Raw genomic sequence first — 11,238 nt, 5'->3', positions numbered from 1 at the left:
GTGTGTGTGTGTGTGTGTGTGTCTCCCAGTGTGCGTGTGTGTGTGTGTGTGTGTGTGTGTGTGTCTCCCAGTGTGTGTGTGTGTGTGTGTGTGTGTGTGTGTGTGTGTGTGTGTGTGTGTGTTGTGAGAAAACTCAAAACTCAAGTACTTTGCTGCTAAGCTGAATCTTCCTCTTTTTGTTTTTGTTTTCGTTTTTTAGGTAGGGTCTCACTATGTAGCCCTCGCTGTCTGGGAACTCTCTATGTAGACTAGGCTGGCCTTGAACTCACAGAGATCTGTCTTAGTGCTGGGATTAAAGGTGTATGCTACCACAACTGGCCCTCCTTTTTTTTTTTTTTTTTTAAGACGTGGGCAGTGGGGGTGGGGTGTGGGTCTTCTCTGTAGTGTGGATTGATCTAGAACTCACTATATAGCCCAGGCTGGCCTCAAACTTTCAAAACTCAAAGCTATTCTATAGCTATGTCCTCTTGAGTGCTGGGTTATAGAGGATTCTGTCATGTCAAAACAAAATGCCCAGCATTTTGTTTTGGCTATTCCCCCCACCCCTGCTTTTTGGGGGGAACCTGGGTATTGAACTCAGGTTGTCAGGCTTGGTGACAAGTGGCTTTACCATTTAGAAAGCTCACCCCTTCCCACCTTATCATTTGAAGTGGTCTCTTACTGAACCTAGAACGCACTGATTGACTAGACTGGCTGGCCAGCAAGCTCTGGGGATCCATCTGTTTCTGCCCCACCAATGCTAGGATCACACTTGGCTTTTTTACATGAGTGCCAGGGACTTGGGTTAAGTTTTTAGGCTTGCATGACAGGCACTTTGCCAACTGAGCTATCTCCCTGGCCCCCAGCTGGGTTTATAAGCTTGAGCCACAATGCTTATCTTTCAGCCTTAGTGTTCTATCAATGGATAATATGGCCTCTCTGATAGATTCCAAAAAGAAAAGAGGCAATGAGATGGGCAAGGTGGCACATACTTGTAATCCTAACATTTGGGAAGCAGAGTCAGGATTGTAGCTGTGGGCCAGCCTGGGTTACATAGAGATCCTGCCTAAAACAAACAAACAACAAAAGGGCAATGAATATATGTGTTTTGTCAGCAGGAAATCATTAAACAAGTATTAAATTACATTATCAGGAGCTGGCCAACTGCATGAACTATCAAGCTCAAAGAGAATTAGGTGATATGTGGAAAATCCTGCAGTGATGAATTCTTGGGCTCTCCCTCCCTATAATTCCCTATGTAAATATAACAGTTTCCATGATGGGGTGGATCTCCTGAGCAATGGAGACTTAAGTCCATCATTAGTGACCCTACCTGGGAGGCACTCACTTCTTACTTTGAAAATTGGTAGCTCAGTGGTAGAACATATGTTTAGCATGTTCAAATCCCTGGGTTTTATTCCAAACATTACACACCCATAAAGATGGATGTGAGGTCCCAATCTGGAGGCTTTGGAAAGGTTTCAGGCACTAGGAAGCTATTAGTAGACATGAGGGAAAGTGTGGGCTGTCTATTTCCTGGGGCCTAGGATCCACAGGCTCCATCAGTCTTGCAAAGGAATCCCTGACCCAGGAAAGGTTAAGAGTCATTGATTTTTTTTTTCTCACCAGAAATTAGTAACAATGTCTACCTTTAGGGAAAAGGACTGATGGAGGAAGGAGAAGATTTTTATTAAAAAATTTCAACCTAGCTGGGGTGTAGTGGGGAATGTCTGAAATCTCAGCCCACTCAGGAGGTAGAGGCTAGAAAATCTCTGAGATCCCGTCTCAAGAAACCAAGTGATAAAAATAATAAAGGAAACAAAAATGTCAAGCTTCTTTTTTTTATTAGTTCAAATTAGGAACAAGTTTGCTTCACATGTCAATCCCTTCTTCCTCTCCCTCCCCTCCCTCCAACCCTCCCCCTAAATGTCAAGCTTCTTGAACTGTTTAGGTATTATCTGTGTTTAAAAAAAAAAGTCATTGGGGTTATCTGTGCGGTGAGATAACAGCCCTTTTTAGATTTTATCTTTATCCCTCTTTGTGTTTAACACAGGCAATACAAACACCATTGATATACTTGCAAATCTGCATCATCACAAACACATACAAATCACTGCACTGTGCAAAGTTCGTCCTCTATTACATAAAGCAAAGCATATCCAAATACCATGAAGGACCAGTTTCAACTCAGTAAAATCTACACACTCAACAGACAAGATGGGAAAGACATCTGCAAGAGCTTCACGAACTCAGAAAAGGCTAAATGAATATTACTCCTTACTCCTGCCACCTCAGTTTTTTTTTTTTTTTTTCTTCCCATTTTTGAGACTGGGTTTCTCTGTGTAGCTTTGACTGTCCCAGAATTCCCTCTGTAGACCAGGCTGGCCTCCAACTCAGAGAGAGAGAGATCCACCTGCCTCTGCCTCCTGAGTGCTGGGATTACAGACATGCACCACCATGGCCTGGCATGCCACTTCAGTCAGAGCTATTTGTCTCAATTGGACATTTAAGCTTAATGGCAAAGGTTATTTAATGATAACAATGAATCCTAAAGGCAGGGAGAATATTTTATGGGCCTTTTGTGTATGGGTTAGTTTTAGTTTTAAAAGTCAGCACTTAATTTAAAAATTACTTAACGTATATAGATGTTTTGTCCGCACGCATGTTTGTACACCATGTGTGTTCCCAGGTCCCGGCAGAAGTCTGAGGGTACAGACCCCCTGGGACTAGAGTTACATACAGATGGTTGAGAGCCATCCTGTGGGTGCTTGGACCTGAATCTGAATCTTCTAATGCTCTTTAACTGTTGAGGAATCCCTCCAGCCGCTAAAATCAGTATCTTTTAATGGAAACAAATTGATCAAAACTCTTACAGAATTTCAAGAGCCTATATAACGAAGTAATAAAATAACACAAAACCCAGACACGTGGAAATGGCAAATACTGTGTATTCAAGTCAGCTATCATGCGTGTGCCTTCTCCATTTCTGTGATCTGACCCGTAAGTCTTGCGGTTGAGTTTCGTGATTGAAGGGATGGAACACAACACTGGGTTATATCCACTATTCTCCCCCACGCAATCTAGTAATTTCTCTCTTTTCTCGTCATATTTCCGGGTGTATGTCTAGACTCACGCAGAAATTGAAGGCTCAGAGTAATTAAGAGTCTCCCATGTTATTTTTGATGTGCCCAGAAACCCAAATGCATTATGTGGGGTGATACCCGGAGACTGTCTAACTGGCTGATTCCCACGTGGTAAGAGGCTCACACTCTCGCCCCCACGTGGTGCCAAGGGCCGGGAAAAGGGAGAGCGGGCAGAAGCGAGCCGTATCAGGGCATTTAAAGTGTCTTGACGTCACACACTGCCAGGAACTCAGCTGAGTTTTCAGCAGGCCATTCCACTAATGTCTCTTCCCTCCCCCCGAGCTTTTGAGAGCTAGGCCTCTGCTCTTCCCTTGATGGCGGAGGGAGGAGCACGGAGCTCTCGGAACAGCCTGCACAGGGAGGCGTGTCCAGACGTCTCCCGACCCCACCTCCTGTCCCAGAAGCGCTTCTCATTGGTCGGTGGGCGGGGCTTCGTTAGCGCTGCTCTCGCCTGGAGGCCTCGGGGTGGCCTAGCCAGCTGGCCGTTCTTTAATTATGCACGGAGGCGTGTCTTGGCCAGTCGGGAGCTGGGTGGGGATTGGCTGGAGGGACTGTAATTCAGCGGTTTCCGGAGCTGCAGTGTAGACAGGGAGGGGGAACCTGGGGTTCCGACGTCGCGGCGGAGGGAACGAGCCCTAACCGGATCGCCGAGGCACAACCCGGCTCGGTGTCGCCTGACCGCGTAGGCTAAGAGAGGCCAGGCGGCCCTCGGGAGCCCAGCTGCTCGCGTCTGGAGCCAGCGCAGCCCGGCCAGGCGGGCCTCAGCCCGGGAGACAGGTGAAGGGGGTGCAGGGTGGGGCCACCTCCCCGACGGCGTGCCAGCTGGGGGACGCCGCGGGGCGCCGCGCGCTTGCCGCTTTAGGGGCGCCTCGAGCTGTGAATGCACACTGAAGTGCGGCGGGAGGTTAGGGGGAGACACAGAGGGTCGCTCCGGGGGGACTGCTCCACCGATGACAGGAGCCGGCCTGGGAAGGGACGCTGGAAGTTTCGAGGCGGAGATGCGGAGGGGGAGTGAGGAGTTCCGGGGGTAGAACCGTGGGGCGAGGGCATTCTAGGCTGAGGGTGATAGCCGTGAAGTACAGCCCCCCAATGCCTGCTCCCGGAGGCTAGGGACGTTCGGGCCACCGGAGCTACTGTCAAGCCGGCGGAGATCACTGGGGTGGGGGAGTTGGAAAGCGCCTCCTTCCCGCCCCCGTGCTGGGCCTGGCGGCTCGGTGCTGAGCCACTTTCTTCGCCTTGTCCCGCTTCTGCTCCTTCAGTAGCCAGCTGTACCCCTTCGGAGGTGGGAACTGGAGTATACCCCCACAGCTTCTTGGGCTGGCTAGTTGTGGCTACGATTTTTTTCATAAGAATCATATTTCCTATAGGAAATTGACAAACCTGTGTTCTTTCTAAATTTTCACCCACCACTTTCTATGTTAAACTATGCTTCCCCTTACCTTGTTAAAAACACGTTTTCTTTTTTTAATTCAAAATAAATCCCTGGTCAAACCAGCTCTAAAGAACGACAAACCTCTTTCCTCTTTGACATTGTTCTCTCGTAAACACCTGGTAAACTCGACTAGACAATAAATAATTGAGCCATTGCGTTTACTGGATTGTGGTGTTGCTTAATTGTACAAGATAGAATGAGCCAATCAAGAGTGGGAGTTTTCTGTATCAGAGCCAAGCTCTTGGGTAAATGCAGAAGATAGGGAAACAAAGACTGGTTGGCCTTGACTGAGCTCTGTGTGTAAACTTTACCTGTTTGGGTGTGTGTTCCTTTAGTAAGTTAGCAAGTTCAGACAGCCACTGAAGTCACTTTTTTCTTAGCTAGTTCATGTCACTCTGTTATATCAATTGATATGTGTGTTTATATAGTCAGTGGTTAGTCATTTTTCTTATTCAAAATGTATACAGTCTATACCTGCTGTTTTCTATATTAAAGGACTTATTTATTCTGTGTATGCACTGTAAATGTCAGGCTAGCAGGTAAAGCATTGATTTGAATTTATCAAAACAATAAATCATCTCCACCTATGTGGAATTAGACTGTAGGTCTTGAGCCAGCCATTTTCTTTTTATATTAAATAATGTCCATGTTCCTTGAGGAAACATGTTTGTTTCATCATTGTATGTGCCAGACCAGAACACTAGCAGAATTTTAGATTTTAGATTTTACTTATCTTCATTTTATGTACATGGGTATTTTGCCTGTGTGCGTGTGTGTGCACCATGTGTGTCCAGTGCCCATGGAGGCCAGAAGAGGACATTGGATCCTCTGGAACTAGAGTTACAGATAGATGACAGCATGTGGGTTCTGGGAATCGAACCCAGGGCTTTTGGAAGAGCTCTTGGAAAGAAAATCTGGACTAATAACAATGAAGAAAGTTGGAATGGTTTGTTCTTAGTCTGTTCGCACACTCACCACAAAGAACTGTTAGCAGATTCATGAATCTTTTATTTTCATATGTAGTTCATGGGGGACAAATAACCACCTAGAAATAATCCTCAACCATGAGGACCTTCAAAGGGCCTGTGAGGTAGGTTGTTCACAGAATGTTAACCTCATTTTGTAGATAAGGAAATTGAGGCCAAAAGGACAAGACACTTGCCTAAGGCATAGTGTGACACAACAGTGGAATTCCTTAGTGACTGCTAGCTAGCTGTAGCTCTGACTGCCCTGGAACTTTGTAGACCAGGCTGACCTTGAATTCACAGAGATCTGCCTTCAGAGTGCTGTGATTAAAGGCATGTGCCACCCTTGTTCTGTTTCTTCATGGGAAGTAATTTTTTTCTTGTTAGCATAATCTACTATGCTAGATTATGAAACTATAATCAAACTGAAGCTATTTATTTATTTGTTTTTCAAGACAGGGTTTCTTAGTATAACCTTGGCTCTATACCAGGCTGGCCTCAAACTAAGAGACCTACCTATCTCTGCTGCACCCTCCCTTCCTCCAGTGCTAGGATTAAAGGCGAGTGCCATAACCACCTGGCAAAACTTCAGCTATTTATTAATGGATTTGTTTAGGCAAATTTTAGGTAAAGGGTAGCTGTGATCTCCATGACATTTAAGCCAGAGAGCCTTGTGGTCAGAGATCATTTCTGTCTGCCGAAAGTTACTTTTCTTTTGGCTTCTGTATGTCTTGACATTCAAATGTGAGAAGGGCAGAGGTGGTGAACACCATTCCCAAGCCAGCAGCCTTTTACTGATGTTTTCTGAGAGATGGTGTGCAACTCAGTGGCTATGTACTCTTTTTTGTGGAAACTGCCAGGCAAAGTAGGATATGTCTTGTTTGTAGAATTTGCAGTCTACTGGGGCAACTTGATAAATGCTTTATCATCCAATACAGCAAAGGTGGTGTCATTAAAAGAGAGTAAAGCATCACACCTATGTTTCCCTTCCTTTCCTACTTTCCTTCTCTCTCCCTTCCTTCCCTTCCCTCCCTCCCTGTTGGGATGGAACCCATCTTGCTAAGCAAGTGCTGTGCCACAGAACTCATTTTATGTCATTTGCATTTTAAAGTTCTAGCCAAACTAGTCATCTAAAACTAGTGCTTGAGGGACAGCCACAAGTCTTGAAGGACTCCCGCTGTTGTGGATCAGCCTCAATGAGATACAATAGGATGACATTGCCTTGTTGTCTTTGGTGGTAAAAAGAATTTCCTGCTTGGGAGCCTTGGCTTACTGTGGTATAGATAGTTGGGATGACCAGATTGTATTTGGTGGCAAATTTTTGGAAATAACTCATTTAAAGGATTAAGATTTGGAAGAGTGAATTTCTACTATGTTTCTCATTTTTTATGTTATGTTTGGTGTAACTTTATTCAGGTTAGCAAACACACACACACACACACACATGCAGGAACACACACACACACACACACACACAGGAACATACACACAAACATGCATGCACAAAGGAAGAAAGATGAGCCATGCTGGTTGCATATGTCTTTAATCCAAGCACTTGGGGGCAGAAGCAGTTGGATCTCTAAGAATTGAAGGCCAGCCTGGTCTACAAATTGAGTTCCAGGCCAGTGGAAGCTACATAGTGAAACCCTTACTCAAACAAACAAACAAAAGCAAAACATTATTAAGCAGAGGCTGGCCATGATAGCTTATGTCCGTCATTTTAGCATGTGGCTAAGTTCTGAGGCAAGAAAGTTGTTGAGTTTGAAAATAGCCTGGGCGTCATTGTGAGTTCCAGACCTGCTTGGGATAGAGACTAAGACCCTGTTTCAAAAACCAAAACCAAAACCAAAAAAAGCTTGGTAGATCCATGTATGATGGTACATGCTTGTAATTTAAAGCTTGGGAGACAGAGGGAGGAGGACCAGTATCAATTCAAGGTCAGTTTGTCCCACATAGCTAGTTGGCGGCTACATAGCAAAACCCTGTTTCAAGAAAAAACACTCCCACAGAGGCAGAAGGATTGCTGCAAATTTGAGGCTAGCCAGGTCTACATATTGAGTTCCAGGCCAGCCAGGGCTATGTAGAAAACCCTGTGTTTATGAACTAAACCAGAACAAAACAACAACAAAAAGTCAAAGCTAGGCAGGATCCTAGGAGAATGAATATTTGAAATCTCACCCCTGTTTTTATACAACTGAAGAAATAAATAGTGGGTAATAGGTTTTTTTTGCACACACACCCCCCAATGGGGACCAGGGCATGTGCTATTGTAGTTGTAGACTTAGGACTGGACAGTGGCTTAAGACTAAGCTACAGAGGAAAGGAAGTCTGGGTTTGGATCCTGGATTGGCTGCTTCCTGGTCAGAATATGAGCCTCAGTTTTCTTATCAATTTTTTTTTTGTTTTTGTTTTTGTTTTTTGTTTTTTGAGACAGGGTTTCTCTGTGTAGCTTTGGAGCCTATCCTGGAACTAGCTCTGGAGACCAGGCTGGTCTCGAACTCACAGAGATCTGTCTGCCACTGCCTCCCGAGTGCTGGGATTAAAGGCGTGCACCACCATTTATCTGTTTTTTTTTTTTTTTTTAAAGGAAGATGATGAGACAAGCCTGGTGACACATGCCTATAATCCCAGACGTTAGGAGGCTGAGGCAGGAGCACCTTGAGTTCTGAGTCAGTTTGAGCTATACAGGGAGACCCTGTCTCAAAATGAAGCAAATTCATTAGGATGTTTACAGCATGCTGGTCCATAGCAAGTATCTGAGTTCTTAGTAAAGGTCCAAGAAAAGAGGCTCATTCTCTTCAGGGGTGAGAAGAGGGTACAGGAGAAGAGGGTACACAGCCTGAGCACCTGTGGGAGGAATAGGAATTTCTGCAGAGCAGTCAACAGTTGCATTCAGGGTGGAAGAAGCATGGATGTGCAGAGCTTAAAACAGCACAGTGTGTTCAGGGGCTGTGAGTGGAAGTGCTTAATTTAGGAGAAGGAAACAGGGGAAGGAGGCCACAGAGACACATCTCTTATTCCCTTGCTTTGGTTTATAATTGCCTTGTAATGTCCTTCAAGTAAGTTGTATTCTTTTCATAAAAGTAATATATGCTGTTGTAAAAAGCTAAACTTGTTTTCCTGTTAATAGTTGAATGTGTGTTTCTCCAGACACTTTGTTAGTTTACCCATTTTTCTTGGATCTGCTTATTGCAAATCATTTTAACAGCTCATCAAACTAATACGGAAGGCAAATCTAGCCCCAGAAGAAATTGATATTTAGATCCTGTCTTTCCTTCCTGTTAGTTACTATATCTATGGTAATGAATGACTTTACTAACTACTGAACAATTTGCCTGACTTTTTTTTTAATTACATCAGTCAAGAAACTCTTTTGAGCTCTCCTAAGGTAACCATCACAGTGTCAAGCACTTGGGTAATGTGCTTGAGGGTTTCGAGGTATACAGTTTTGTTTTTTTTTTTGATGGCATTTTAAAGAATTGCTGTGAAGCCAAGGTCCCCTCTTTGTCCTTAGGCTGGTTGCTTTAACTTCTCTAGTTTCACAAACTGCCCACAAGGCCCACTCCCATAGTAGCTGTGAAGACTAAGTGAGATAATTTGTTATAGGGTGTTTTGCATAGTGCTTAGCACAAAGCTAACATTCAAATACTATTAATTATTAATATTAAAATCTGCAGTCTCTCTCTAGCTATAAAGTCGGGCAAGTTATGATTCATGGTACCATTAATGACCCAAAGGAAAGAAAGAGTAATTGGGAGATTTTGACCTATTGGGAAAAAAAAAAAAACTAAATGAATAGGGACAGGGGATTTACACTGTGGTAGAGGAGACGGAGGCTTTCACGTAAAGATATAGACATGCAAACTGTGAATTCCTGTTACACAGAGGCCCTTCTTTGCACCTTCAAAGATTATGCTCCATGTATTTTAAGTAATAGTCAACACATTAAAAGTTGATCACCACTCAATAATAGTCTCTTGGAGTTTTTCATGCTATAAGAAGTACAGCTACAGGCTGGAAATGTGGCTGAATTGGTAGAATGCTTCTCTCATGCATAAAGTCATGGCTTCTATCCCTAGGACTTCGTAAACCAGACCCAGTGGCACACTCCTGTAAAATCTTAGCACTTGGGAGGTGGAAACAGAAGATCAGAGTTTAAGGTCGTCTGGGACTACAGTGGGAGTATGAGGCCAGCCTGGGCCTGTCTGAGACACTGTCTTGAGAAATGGGTGGTGGTGGGTGAGAGATGCTGGTGGCATGGCTCAGTGGGTAAAGGCGCTTGCCACCAAGCTTGACCACTTGAGTTTGATTCCTGGAACCTATGTGGTAGAAGGTGAGAACTGATTTCCACAAGCTGTCCTCTGATGTTCATACCTGCAACATAGTGTCTCATGGAGTGTGCATACGCAAGCCTGTAACCCCAGTGATGCTGAAGGCCGAGGCAGGAAGATGTTTGTTTGAGACTAGGCTGGAACTTGCTGACATTCCTGTCTCAGATTTTTGAAAAAAAGGCCAGAGAATAGCTCAATGATAGAGCACATACCTACTGTGCACAGAGCTTTGGGTTCAGTCTCCAATACCATATAAAATTTGAAATTTTTAATTTGCTTTAACATATTTATTTATTTATTTATTTGGAGACAGGATCTCAGTATGTAGCTCTGGTGGTGGCAGGCCTGGAACTCACTATGTAGACCAAGCTGCAGAGATCTGTCTGCCTCTGCCTTCCTATTGAATAGTTGAAGGATAGAGGAGTGATTAAGGTTGAATTTTTCTTAAGAAGAAGCTAACAGGAGGAATTCCTGTTTTGAATTAGGTGAGGAAAATAGGTCAGCTTTTACATTTTCTTTTATATTTCTATTTTAGAAAGAGGTGAAGATCCTGCTTCAGCCTCCTGAGTAGCTAGCACTATAGGCAGGGGCTCCTGGTAGTGTAGAATTTGGTTTGGGGGGAGGGGGGGGGGAGGCATCCAGGTGGATACCTCAATGACCCTCAGGAATTTGATTTGCCATGTGCTATGCAGCTGAACCCTCTCCCTTCACATCTGTACATGTGTGTGCACAAGCGTGTGTGAGGCTGTATGGATGCCCAGATATTCATGGATGTCCTTCTCGGGACATGTAAAGCCCCTTTTTTTCTGTCACTGTGGCATTTCAGATATGAAAGACTTGGCTTCCATAGAACTAAATTCATTCACCTCTTTAATTTCGGGTTGGAGAAGACAGGAAAAGAACCGGCAACCGATCCAACCCGTCCGCCCCATGTGGGGCAGGAGGAAGCCAGCCACGCTTGAAAGAGAAAGTAAAACTTCTCATAAATAATGGCTTCCCTATTGTGGAGGAGGGGTGCAAATTATTAGGGGGATGTTTGGGTATTTTTTGTAGACGCCATTTCTGAAAACTGACTGGGATTAGGGAAGGAATTAGGTGACTGCCCCATCTGCCGTCACCTGCTTTCCCGACGGCTGATTGATTTGATTAGTTTGCGGTGGCCCAACCTCCTGCTCTTCTCGATATGAGAGTCTGGACTCCTCACCTGCTTAGGTGAAAGCTTCCTGAAACGAGTGTTTTCCCACATCTTAGCTAATGCTAATTTTGTTTTGCTTTTAGCAAGCTCTTTTTTTTTTCTTCCTGGCAGAATCTAAATGCATTAGACTTTCCCTTTTTTCTCCCCCTCCCACCCCCACAAAATCCTAAAAACCTCAAAACCCAAATGCAAG

The 11,238-nt window shown here is 44.4% G+C and overlaps 1 protein-coding gene across 1 annotated transcript in view; it reads left to right on the top strand.

Annotated features, from left to right (window-relative positions):
• Positions 1 to 3,696: 3,696 nt before the first annotated feature.
• The window catches only part of Stat3 (signal transducer and activator of transcription 3), a gene marked incomplete in the record, with an annotated part of 55,375 nt that continues 47,833 nt past the window's right edge, over positions 3,697 to 11,238 (top strand). The window contains 1 exon segment of the mRNA XM_027428129.2: positions 3,697 to 3,899.

The sequence above is a fragment of the Cricetulus griseus genome, chromosome 7, assembly GCF_003668045.3.
Source record: "Cricetulus griseus strain 17A/GY chromosome 7, alternate assembly CriGri-PICRH-1.0, whole genome shotgun sequence".
NCBI lineage: Eukaryota > Metazoa > Chordata > Mammalia > Rodentia > Cricetidae > Cricetulus > Cricetulus griseus.
Note: the sequence above shows the minus strand (reverse complement) of the source record. Positions and strands in the feature narration are given on the sequence as shown.